The sequence below is a fragment of the Nycticebus coucang genome, chromosome 2 (assembly GCF_027406575.1).
Source record: "Nycticebus coucang isolate mNycCou1 chromosome 2, mNycCou1.pri, whole genome shotgun sequence".
Classification (NCBI taxonomy): domain Eukaryota; kingdom Metazoa; phylum Chordata; class Mammalia; order Primates; family Lorisidae; genus Nycticebus; species Nycticebus coucang.
Window position 1 is genome coordinate 16,605,221 of NC_069781.1, and position 13,376 is coordinate 16,618,596.

General features: G+C 39.8%; 1 protein-coding gene across 2 annotated transcripts in view; it reads right to left on the reverse strand.

Annotated features, from left to right (window-relative positions):
• CNTRL (centriolin) overlaps nt 1-9,556 on the reverse strand; it is a 110,617-nt gene extending 101,061 nt beyond the window's left edge. Inside the window, exon 1 of one of the 2 annotated variants that reach the window (XM_053564020.1) lies at nt 9,443-9,556. The gene's annotated coding sequence lies outside the window, so the exon portion shown is untranslated. Of the gene's footprint in view, nt 1-9,393 lie in introns of both variants that reach the window. The other variant, XM_053564029.1, reaches the window with a different exon arrangement.
• Nucleotides 9,557-13,376: the final 3,820 nt, after the last annotated feature.

Below are 13,376 nucleotides of genomic sequence, written 5' to 3' on the forward strand. Positions count from 1 at the left end.
AGAAATCTATTTCCTTTAGGTAGAACCAATCCTGATTATCACAATGAATATACCTCTACCAAAGAACTTATTCTACTATATAGTTTTTGCTTACCCAGAAAATATCCACAAATGGAAGCATAATCTCTAAATTCTTAGCATCTCAATGGTATAGGTCATGAATATATCCATGAATTAAATAACTTACAACTATAATTAAACCTGTTCAGAAAGCATACTTTAAAGTGTCTTCTGTCACACATACTCTTAATGTATGTCTTTTAATGCAATATGTCATACACAAAATGTATAAATCATAAGTGCATAACTCCATGAATTTCTATACATTGAACACAAACCATGTAACTAGCACTGAGACCAAGAAACAGAATATGACCTGAACCTCAGAAACCCTAGCATGTTCCCTCTCTCAGTACTTACCCCTAGACTTACAAAATCACTATCCTGACTTCTGATGCTAGAGATTTTTGAGTTATTTTGAACTTTATAAAGTGAAATCACATAATATCTTTTATATCTGCTTTCTTTTGTTAAACATTATGTTTCTGAAATTCACTAATATTTGTCATAGCTAAAAACATTGGATGGTTTCAAACTTTGGTTCCTACTATTGCTTGCCCAAAAAATCAATTATAGTGTAGGTATTCCAGAAGGAAATAAGCATTTATTCATGAAAGGGACCTTGGTCAAATTTCTTTATTTTTCATGTAAAAACATTTCTTTTCTTGTATGAAAGAATGGTAAGGCTCTTAACCATTAAAGTTCAGAATAAATGACTTGATTAGCTACAGCACTAGCAATAGTAATGATGAGATCAAGTTTTCCTTCTCTCAAATTAATTGTAAGTCCAATCACGTAACTAATTAATCTAGTACAATGTAAGCTCTATGAAAGTAGAGATACTATTCACTGCAGTCTAGCCCTAGAGCAGAGCCTAGAAAATGGTAAATAATTAATACTTATTGAATAAATAGGTTATAAAGAACATGGCACTTAAAAATACTGTTTTGTACTTCAACAAAAAATATATCTTCATGACCAAGATTAGTCCCTAACACCAAGAGTCCTAATTCGCAAGTCAGTTGTATGCAAAATTTATTTTCACGATATATAGTTGCTCTTATAAGTATATTTAATCTAAAAACAGTATAAAAATGATACATTTGACAAACTTTTAGACAAAAAAATTTTGTAAGGCATATACATTTTGAGCAGGGCTGCATTAACAACGATCTTATCTTTGCTTAATAACTGAATTTCCCCCATTTTCACTGCTAAAAAATATGAAGATAAAACATAGATTTATTTTATTTTATTGTATTTTTGAGATAGCGCCTTACTCTGTTGCCCTGGGTAGAGTGCCATGACATTATTATAGTTCATAGTAACCTCAAACTCTTGGGCTCAAGAGATCCTCTTGCCTCAGTTTTTCTATTTTCAGTAGAGAGAGAGTCTCACTCTTGCTCAGGCTGGGTTCGAACTCCTAAGCTCAGATAATCCACCTACCTTGGCCTCCCAGAATGCTAGGATTACAGGCGTAAGCCACTGTCCAGCCTAATATGCTTACATTTAATATCAACTTTTAATCCAAAAAGTTAAAAAAATTAAAAAGTTTTTAAAGTATAAAAAGTTATAGGAAGCTAAGGTTAATTTATTATTGAAGAAAAAATATTTTTTATAAATTCAGTATACTGTAGGTGTACGGTGTTGGCAAGGTCAACAATGGTGTTCAGTAATGTCTTAGGCCTTCACATTCACACACCACTCACTCACTAACTAGAAAAGCAACTTCTAGTCCTGCAAACTCCATTCATGTTAGGTGTCTTATAAAAGTGTATCATTTCTTATCTTTTATGCCATATTTTTACTGTACCTTTTATATGTTTAGATACACAAATACTTACCATTATGTTACAACTGCTTATAATAGCAAGTAAAATAACGTTCTATATAAGTTTGTAGCCTTGGAGCAATAGGCTATACTATATAGCCTAGGTGTGTAGTAGGCTATACTATCTAGACAGGTTTGTGTAAGTTTGCTCCATGTTTGCACAATGATGAAACTGCCAAATGTTTTCTGATAAAACATTTTTCAGAGTGTATCCTATGGTTAAGGGACAAATGACTGTGTTAAATTAAACCAAATTTGGCCTGAGAATGCCTTAGTACTTTGAGTCTACTCAGTGAACTGCAACAAATCTTATAGGTAAACTAACCAAAAGCCTAACTTAGGAGTATGCATTTGTTACAAATAGCTGAGTCTCAGATAATCACAAGCTATGCTTTAGTCATAGACAGTCAAGTGATCAGATCATGTTCAAATAAGGTAAACACTGAGCTGTAACCAATCAAGCTGTTTCCATACCTCACTTCCCTTTTCTGTCCACAAATATGCCTGACCACATTGCAGAATGGAGTTCTCTGATCTATTCTGGTTCTGAGAACTGTCTAGTTTGTGAATTGTTCTTTGCTCAATTAAACTCTGTTAAATTTAATTTGTTGAAAGTTTTCCTTTGGTCTTCTTCCTGTTTCCTATCACATAGCTCTTAAAACTTTAGGGCTTGGCTCAGCACTTGTAGCTCAAGTGGCTAAGGTGCCAGCCACATACACGAGAGCTGGTGTGTTTGAATCCAGCCCAGAATTAGGATCCTTAGAGAACAGAGGTCTTAATTATTAATTATGAGAACTACAACCAAAATAATTATGACAACTACAATCAAAAAATAGCTGGGCATTGTGGCAGGTGCCTGTAGTCCCAGCTACCTGGGACTACTTGGGCAAGAGAATCACTTAAGCCCGTGAGTTGGAGGTTGCTGTGAGTTGTGATGCAATGGCACTCTACCCAGGGCAACAGCTTGAGGCTCTGTCTCAAAAAAACAAAAACACAAAAAACTTTAGGGCTCTCCAGAGTGGAAATCTCTTTTGCATGCTAATAATATGATTAATGATCCCCTAGACAGTCTCAGGATGGAAGATGGTCACCAAAATAGGGGCTAAAGGTTGATTGGATCACCAATAGCAAATAATGTTGTCAATCATGCTTACATATAGAAAAATTATAAAACCTCCAAAACACAGAGTACACAGAGCTTCCTGACAGCTGAGCACATGGAAATGCCTTGAGGACAGCATGCAGGAGAGAACATGGAAGATTCATGCTCCTCCTACATACCTTGCCCCGTGCAACTCTTCCATTTGGCTGCTCATCTGTATCCTTTATTATAATCTTATTAATAAACTGGTAAGTTTAAGTAAAGTGTTTTCTGGGTTTTGTGAACAACTCTAACAAATTAATTGGACCCTAGGGTGGGTAGCAGGAGCCCCAATTTAGAGCCAGTTGGTCAGAAGTATAGGTGACAGTCTACTACTTGTGATAGGTGTCTGAAGTGCGTGGCAGTCTTCTGAAACTGGGATCTGACGCTATCTCCAGGAAGATAGTTTCAAAATTGAATTGAATAGGAGGACACCCAGCTGGTGTCTACTGGGGAAGTACTTGATGTGTGGGCAAACAATCCCCACACATCTGGTGTCAGAGTATTATATCACAAAGTTGTGAGAGTAGGAGAAACACTACGGGCTTTTCCTATTTCTATTAATGAATAATATACCTTCACATAATATTATATAGGTAGTATTATATAGGCTGGGATCGTGAAGAAACTTATTTTTTAAATGGTTGGAGCTATTGGAACTCAGAAAAGGACACCCTAAAGTGAAGCACTCACTTTAGCAAAGTTTCTCTCTGATCTTCTCCTGCCCTCCAGTCTCTAGCCCTTATTTTCCCTTGAGGAAAGACATGGAAAGTAGAATCTCTCTTCCCTAAGATGGGTCACAGAAACCAGAACCCCTTTTCCTTGAAGATTGTAAAAAAAACCAAAAATATTATTTCTCTCCCTATTACACCCTGTCTTTCTGTGTAACAACTGCTCATAAAGAAATTAAGACCTCTATTCTCTAAGGATCCTAATCCGTATCTTGCGGGAAGAAATGCTATACAGAGAGGCCTAAAAAATCTGAGCAAATAAGCCTTGCTGAGTTTACTTACTCTATTAGCATTACATCATACTCGTTTGTCCAATCGTATTTCCACTTGGCTGACCATAATGGATCTTAAGTACAAAAATGGACAGTTATCCCTGCATCTTTGGGTCTTCATTCTAAAGGCGCCCATGTCACATAAAACTATGATCAAATAAATTTGTTATGCTTTTCCCTTGTTAACCTGTCTTTGTTATAGGGGTATCAGCTATGACCTTAATGATGGAAAGGAAAGGGATCATCCCCTTTCCATTTCTACAAAGCACATAAGTATAAAAGCAAGCTTACATTAATACAATACACTAATATGTTCCATCAGTTAATTAGCATTTAGAAATGTAATATCCTCAATGACCATATAGTCATTTTCGGAATGCTGATCTTGCCCAAAACATTTTTAGAATTCCTCTTTGGGTCCTACTTTCAGAACTCATTTATAAGTCTTATAAGAAAATCAGGCCTATCACTTTAGCTACACTTTGTTTTTAGATATACAAGTTTGATCACTAACCCTATTCAGCAAACTTGACTCCAGATGAATTTTGGCTACTTTCAAAAATTTAATTCTCTCTGAAAAGATGATATTGAAGTTAATGCTAAAGAATATAATGTTACTGGCTAATATTTACTGAGGGCTTACCATGTACCAAATATTGTGAGATTTAGCTGGACAAGAGCATGCCTGCTATCTGAGCTACCTGGGAGGCTGAGGCATGAGGATCACTTAAGCCCAAGAGTTTGATTCACTATTATTGCATCTGTGAATGGCCCCTATACTCCAGCCTGAGCAACATAGGGAGATTTGTCTCTAAAACAAACAAATATTTGTGATAAGCGCTTTACTTCTATCATTACATTGAAAAAAACTGAATACAACAACTCTATAAGTGTTATTATTTCCCATTTAACAGATAAAGATATTAAATAATTTGTTCAAATTTCCTTAATTGGTTAGAATAAAACCTGAATCCTGATCTGATTCTAAATTTCATGTTTTTCATTACTCGTCATACAGCTGACTGAGTTTTCTGGAGTCCAGATTATGTTTGCTTTGTTCTCTAAAGCTTAGCATGATGTTTTACACAAAATAGACCATAAATAAATGCCACTAAAAAATGATTTGGATGAATGGGTGACATACACTATAAAAAAATTCCTGAAGGAAAACCAGAAAATTCTACACAAAGGTAAGATCACTGAATCATGATCTGGCCTCTTAATGTGTCTAGTTTGATAAGAATAAAAATTTGCCACATTGTTTGTTTTTAAGAAGTCAATTATTAATTCACAGACATACATTATAATATGGCCAACTGTCTTACTCCAACATCCTAGATCACTACAGGCTGACAATCCAAAATTCTGAAATATTTAATTATAAATATAAACATAAATATATTGAAAATATTCCAAAATCTGAAAAAATTTAAAACACTTCTGGTACCAAGTATTTCAGATAAGGGGATACTCAACCTGTAGTTTAAATTGCTAACTTAAATGTGTCTTTACTTTTTCTTTCATTTTCTCATATTAACTATCCATATGGGTCAGAAACCCACCTCCGTCAAGTCATAACTGCTACTTATGCCATTGCCGTAAACATACTTTTGGTCCTAATTTCAAAAGTGTGGCAAACAATTCCTGTGTCTTATGTCATACCATTCTATAATAGAAAAAAGTCTCTTAGTATTGTGAAATATATATTTAGAGTTAGTTCCTTTTCTCAGCACACAACTCCTAAAATTATTAGTATCTCCAAAGTGACAGGTATCTTTTTGTATGCTAATGAGTTGACTGACTTGTCACCTCTCACTGGAAAGAACAAGCCATGATTAAAGAGTTGGGACTTTCAGACTCACTCCTCAAACCTCTGACGAGGGGCTAAAGTTTGAGTTGATCACCAATGGCCAATGATGTAATCAATGATGCCTACATAATGAAGTTTTCATAAAAACTCCAAAAGATTGGGTTTGGGGAGCTTGTGGGTAAGTGAAAACACAGAGGTTCCTGGAGGACGATCTGCTCAGAGCAGGCAAAGAAGCCCTGGGCCCCTTCCCATTTGCCTTACCCTTTGCATTTTCTCATCTGTATCCTTTGTAATATTTATAGTAAATCAGTAACCATAAGTAAGAGCCCCCTGAGTTCTGTGAGCTGCTCTAACAAATTAATTAAACCATGGAGGGGATCGTGGGAACTCCAATTTATAGCCCATCAGTAAGAAACACAGGTAAAACCCGAGGCTTGCAACTGGCCTTAAAAATTGGGGGCAGCCTTGTGGGACCTAGCCCTCAACCTGTAGGATCTGAACTTTCTGATATCTCCAAATAGACAGTGTCAGAACTGAACGGAATTAGAGGACACCTAGCTGGTGTCCACCACTGCAGAACTGATTGCTTACTTGACTTGTAGGGGGAAGACCTTACAGAATTGTATTATGAGAGTATAGTGGGAGATACTGACTTTGTTTTTGTTTTGTTTTTTTGTTTGTTTGTTTTTTGCAGTTTTTGGCTGAGGCTGGGCTTGAACCCACCACCTCGAGCATATGGGCCCGGTGCCCTACTCCTTTGAGCCACAGGCGCCGCCCAAGATACTGACTTTGTTTAATCCTATATATTGATTCTGTGCTAAACTGTACTGCTATTTTCCTTCTAAATAAAATAAATATTGTCAAATTTGGGGAGAGCAAAGGGGAAAGTGCTTAGAAATGTAAAATTTTATTTATTCCTGAGTTAATTAATGGATGACATATACTATAGGCATGTAGTTTTCATAAAGGCATGAAATAAAAGAGAGAGAGAGAGAGAGGAGGGACAGAGCCCAGTCTCACTTTTATATATCCTTCTCCATCCTCAGCATGAGAGAAGATTATAAAATTAGAATAATAGTATGTGCTATATGCTATAGAGATACACTTTATATGTTTAAAATTTTCTTTTTTAAAAAAAATTCATATTTTAATACAATACAATTATTTTGTATCCTGCATCTTAGTCTTCTCTCTAAATTCTCAAAATACTGAACCATCCAGAATTCCTGTCATGTAATCCTAATGACCAAGACGGTTTGGGCCTCACTAGATGACCATGAGGTCTTCTGTCACCTCTCCTGATTAGTAAAACTCAGGCTTAAAAAAATTAGAATGCATTCCAGAAATCTAGATCAACTGCTCCCTTTTATGAATTCTCAAATCACTCCCAGGGTTGTCATAGCTCCTATAAAGCCTAGACACTGAAACAACAGATATATGTATTCTATCTCATAGAACAGCTAACTTGGAGAACCAGGCTTAGGGTTTTACACTGTTTAAAAATAGCTGGCATTATTTCAGAGACTACTGCATAGAGGTGGTTAATTTTGAATTACAATTTTAAGGGAGAGATGAAGGTGTAGTTTGACCCTAGAATATTGTTTGCAATCACACGAACAAATACTAAGCAATAGAAAAAAGCCAACTTAGAGTAACTGGAAGTGCAGGATAAAGAGAAAACAAAGGAAGCAAGTCCAGAATTGAAGCCATATTTTAAAGGCCCAGAAGGAAGTCTGCAGAACAAGAGAAAGCCATTGAAATGGTGTATTAATAATCAGAATCATATGACCAGGCAACAAAATACTACCCATCTTGGAAACCCAGATACTTGCCCTGATTTAAAAATCCTGTCCATCACAGCGCAGTGGAGACTGCAAACTCCAGTCTCTATAGAGCTTTTCTAACATCTCTAACTTCCCATCTTCTCTGATCTCCAAATGAGGCAGAACTTCAATAATCCCCAAACCTGTCTCTATAGAACACCCTAATATGCAATACCCATCTTGACTTCTTAATCTCCTTATCTCTCTCCACACTTCATTCTTTAGGGTTCCCTGCAATTCTACTTCATCTCATACCCTCTGACTTACTCAAATACTCTGTTTTATAAATCTCTAGCATTCTCTAAGTCCTTCCAGATATCCTGATTCCCATTCCTCTTCAAAGTCTCCAGCCAGTTTTCTTTCCACAGCCAATTACCACATCATGCACTGCCCACTTCTGCCTCCCATCCTTCTCCACCTCACTCAGATTGCCAAGTTTTCTACAAATTCTGTCCCAGTTCATATCAGTTTGCCTCATTTCTCTACTGTTCGTTCCAGTACTCTGCCTCAACACTTCCATATCCACTCAGAATTCCCGACCTGCTCATTTCTCTTCACCTCAGAAAATAACTGACATCCTAGTGCACTCCAATACTCTGGTCTCCAAATATTCTTCTTCCCAAACAAAACATTCAAACCTCCACCCATTCCTCTTCATCCCAACCCAACTGCCTACTTACTTGCCTTTTTGTCCTAACATCCTGTTAGTAGGGTCTTCCATCCTACTAACAGCCTGATTTTCCCTCTGCCATTATTTGTGAAACTACTTATTTTCTGTTTCTTTTTATGGACTATAAGCTGTAAGATAGCAGGGAATCTATCTGTTGTTCTGCAGATAATATTTGCTGACTGAAGGGCTGTGCTAAACATTCTAAAGACATCACCAAACTTAAATCTTTACAGATGCTGTATAAAATCAGAATTTATTAAACTCCTTTACAAGTGGCTTGGATCAACAGCTTGGATTCTGGAGCTAGACTGTCTGAGTTCAAATCCTGATTCTCCGTTTACTGGGGGACACTAGGCAAATTACTCAACCTCTCTGGTCCTCGGTGCCATCACTTTTAAAATCGGAATAGCTTCATACAAACTATTTTACATTCTAAATGAGTTAGTAAGTACTTAGAACTGCTTCTGACACACACTGTTCATTCAAGGATGATTTGTAATGATTTTTACAAATGAGGACACACACTTTCAGGAAGGTTAAGGAACATGCACAGAGTCACAGTGTCACAGAGCTGGTTAAGTAACACCAACCCCAAATTGGCTTCAAATTTCTCATCCCTTAACCATCATACAACAAAGTATTTGCTCTCCCTTTTTTTTAGCATTTCATCCCAACATCCAAATTCTGATCTTTCTCCATGTATTGTCATCTAATACCATGACACCTGTCCGGACACCTAAACCATCTTTTATCCCAGTCATTCCCCACAGACACCTGGCACACCCCAGCCCCTCCCTCCTCACGTAATGGGATCCCATTCCTTTCAGTCCCGCAACACAACTTCCACGCCACCCCACACTTTTTCTCTATCCCCAGTCCCCCCACGTCTTCCCATCCAAACCTCCCTCCACCCACCTCCACCCGCCCGTTCCGGGCCCTCCCATCCTTCCCATCCAATCCCAATCCCCAGACACACGCCCCCGCCCCGAATCCATCCCTAGCCGGTCCACCCCACTCTCGGTCTGGGCCTTCCCGCCTTTGCCGCCGGCCCCTACCACTTAGACCGGACAACAGAAGACTGCCTCGACCAGTCCTGGCACTCACTGCCTAGGTATCCGGCCGAGAAGCCCCGCGGGACGTGGCGGAGCGAGAGACGCGCGCGTCCTTCCTTTCAGGAACCCAGCAGCGCGGCGGCCATTTTGTTATGTTGTGCCGGTTGCCGAGGGGCAGCGCGCGCTCGTGGGCGGGGCCTCTCTCGGCCACGCCCCTTCCCGGAGCTGCTGTTGGGGTCGCGGAGGAGCTTCCCGCCGCTTTTGTTGCCGCAGCCTCTGGCGCGCGAAGGCGCGAGGAACTTTGGGCCCTAGGCTTCCGGCCGCGCGAGCCCGGCGTTCCGCGACGCCCTTGCTGTAGGGTAGCGATGTGGAGTCGTGGGCTACAGGCGAGGTTTCTTGCGGCAGCCGCCCGCAAGGCCATTATTCCCTTCCTCTGAGACTCAGACAACATTCCTCCAGGCCTGGGTCCGAAGACGGCCTGAGGGACAGACCGTCTCCACTGTCACTAGCCCTCTCCACTTCTGATGCTGGACCCCTGGTCTGGAAATGGTGTGCCTCGCATCCCGCCTCATCTTTTACAGCTGTTTCTGAGGCGAATTCTCGTCAGGGACTCCACAGACCAGGCACTGATGAACCTCATTGCGGACGCAGCTTTGGGAGGCAGCTGTCGCCCGGGGTTTATGAAGTAGGACCAGCCTGGGAATCCCGAGCAGAGAATATTCCTCTGGCTGGTACCGGGAAAGGTAAAGCAAGAAGCATTTGCAGGCTTCACTTGGGGCTTGCCCATAAGTGTTGCATTCACTACATGCCTTCAACAGATGTTTTGTTTAGAGACAAGAGTCTCACTATGTCGCCCCTGGTAGAGGGCTGTGGCGTCACAGCTCACAGCAACTTCCAACTCTGGGGCTTAAGCCATTCTCTTGCCTCAGCCTCCTGAGTAGCTGGGACTACAGGCACCCGCCACAATGCCCGGCTATTTTTGTTGTTGTTGTTGTTGTTGTCATTGTTGTTTAGCAGGCCTGGGTGTATGTGGCTGGTGCCCTAACTATGAGTTACAGACGCTGAGCCTGAACAGTTGTTTTAACAGAATTTAGCGGAGAATGCTGGATGCTAGGGAAATACAGTGACTTTTAAATGCGTCATCCCCAGGGATACCTTTCATTCCAGCCTCTCATTTCCAAAGTGCAACCTGGACCCCATTACCGTCTGCAGGTGCGCTATCTGCAGATACTAGCACTGTTCTGGAAATTCCCTCTATCTGTGCCTGTTTTTTCACTGAAGTATTCAGACTTACTTCTGACAGTTCTCATAATTATAACTTAACTCACAAGAAAGAACTTAGTACAGTGCCAGGCTCACAGTAAGTTCTCAATATGTTGTAGTTATTTTATTATTAGGCAGAGGTTTCTGAGAAGAGGTGATGTTTTTTATCCCAGCCCCAAAAGAGAAGAATTTAGTGGAGGAGTAGGGAGGTGGAGAAGAATTTGCTTGGCAAAGAAAAGGACTTGTGCAAGTCCCAGAAGGGGAGGAAAGAGCATGGCAGTGTGCTGGATGTTAAGTAGTTCAGTGCAGCTGGAACAAAATTTAAGCAGTATGCAAACATTAAATAGTTCAGTATGGCTGGTGCAAAAATCTGGAGTGGAGAAGTTAAAGCTAGAAGAGGGAACTTATTGTAAAAGGCATTAGACACTTCATTTTTCCCTAAGGCAGTGATGACTTCACCACAGAAAACCAATATGATTTCCAACAAGGGACACCATTCCCATTCACATATTCCTCTCTCACCCACTGGTTTTTTTTTTTGTTTTGTTTTCTTTTGGTGGGGAGGGACAGAGTCTCAAGTTGTTGCCCCAGGTAGAGTACCGTGGCGTCACAGCTAACAGCAACCTCCAAACTCTTGGGCTCAAGCAGTTCTCCTGCCTCAGCCTCCCAAGTAGCTGGGACTACAGGCATCCACCACAACATCCGGCTATTTTTTGTTGTTGTTGCAGTTGGTTTACCGGGTTCAAAGCCACCAGCCTGGGTGTATGTGGCCAGCACCCTACCCACTGAGCTATGGGTGCTGCCTCTCACCCACTGTTAATGCAACCAGAAGGAAGTCCCTAGAGTTAAAAACCAGAATTCCTGAAAAGCTCCATTTAAAATTAAAAGGAGATTGTGTTCATTTTCAATTGAAGTTCAGGTGATACTTAATTAGCTTGGAATGTGTACATTGCTGACTTATAGTTCTATTATTTTTGTTTGTTTTGACACTGACTGTTTCCTTTTTTCTTTTTTACCAGAGACTTGGATTTATTGTGTGATCTCATCACTATGCCCCCCAAACTCTGTAATGGCAGTAAGGTGGGATCCATTGTCAAATCATGATGTGCTAGTGGAGTTCAGTAACAATTTTATTAGAAGTCATTGAAAATACAAAGCCCAGAGAATAGTGCAAAACACTTATTTTTCTCTTGTGAAGTCTCTCAGTCCATATCCAGTGAGCCTTGGATAGACATTCTCTGTTTTCCTCCCTCCTACGGACCCACTGCTGATATCTAGCTTGGTCTTTAAGGTGCCTCAGGCCTTAGAGGCGTCAAAGGAGAGAACTTTCTCTAATTTATTTGAAGATTAACTGTCTTTTAGCATGCTTAAAGAACCTTCCTCCTTGAGTGAGGATATATCAGAGTGAGGTGACCTCTTTCATTCCACACTAATTTGTTCTTATCCAATAATATGAAGAAGTTGCATTCTTCTGAGTTGTCTTTATAATACAAATATTAGCCATGGCAGAGTGACCTACGAGGTCAGGTGATTAAGTTTGCAAACTCATCCTAGAAAAAGTCCTATGTACCTCATTGCTAAATATCACAATGGTCACTGTCAAAATACTTCTCTTGAGAAGCTATGCACAGATGCCAGTGCCTAGTCTGTTAGGTGGGCCAAACTAACTCCATATTAGATCTGAAAAAACCATTCTATGAGACTCTGTTAGAGGCAGACATAACTCAGATAAGGGAGATGTGCCACAGGCACGTCATTTCCTTATACTGGTCCAGTTACAAACCTGTAAGAAATATGCTTACACCACAATCCTCTGACATCCTGATAAGAAGATCTAGCCCAGAGAGTTCTAATAATGAGCTGCATGTCCATGGCACCCTGATAAGAAAGACTTGTCTGTCAAATCAACTGCCCCTCAGCCTGCCATGAAATGAACTGCCTCCCTCCCTAACCCTACTGACATCCCTTTTGATTTCAGCCCACCTGCACCCAGGTGTGAAATAAATTTTTCTGCATGTTTGTTACATTGGTCTCATGTGATTCGATCCACTTTATTTTACCTGTCACAGTCTACTCTTCAAAGCAGCTATATTTTAGGATGAGTTCACAGACTTAATTGTCAAACCGCCTACAATGACAGCTCTGATGGCCATTCCAGAAAAAGTTCTAAAATTGCTTGAAAGGTAGACTAGGTGCTGGAGTCAGTGTAGAGGTTCCCAAGGGGAGTACTTCAAAGGTGACTTTAGTGATATTCAGCAACGAGGTATGTAGTAGGCCTTTTTCTAGGATGAATACACGAACTTAATTGTCCAACCTCGGAGTTATCCATCAATTTTTTTTCCAAATGAAAGCAAAGTTGTTCTGTTTGTTTTAACTTGCCTCCTCTTTTGCAACTCTGTTTAATCATTTTGCAAATTTGCTTTAGAGAATCATTGCCATATCTTTCTCTGACTTGCTAGTGTGATTTAAAACTTTAATTGAATTATAGGTATATTTTAAAATCAATGTTTATTTTTAAAATATCACAGAGTAAGGTATAATTTGTAATATAAAGTATCATGTGTTATGTCTAAATGTAAATTGTATATTTGACCCCTGTGAATATTGACACGGGAAAATAACCTGATTCTATACAAAGATGTAGGGTGAGAGGGAGGGATTAGTAAGCTTTCACCTAATGTGCACAATGTGAAGGAGTACAGCACACCCCCTGAGTGTAGGGC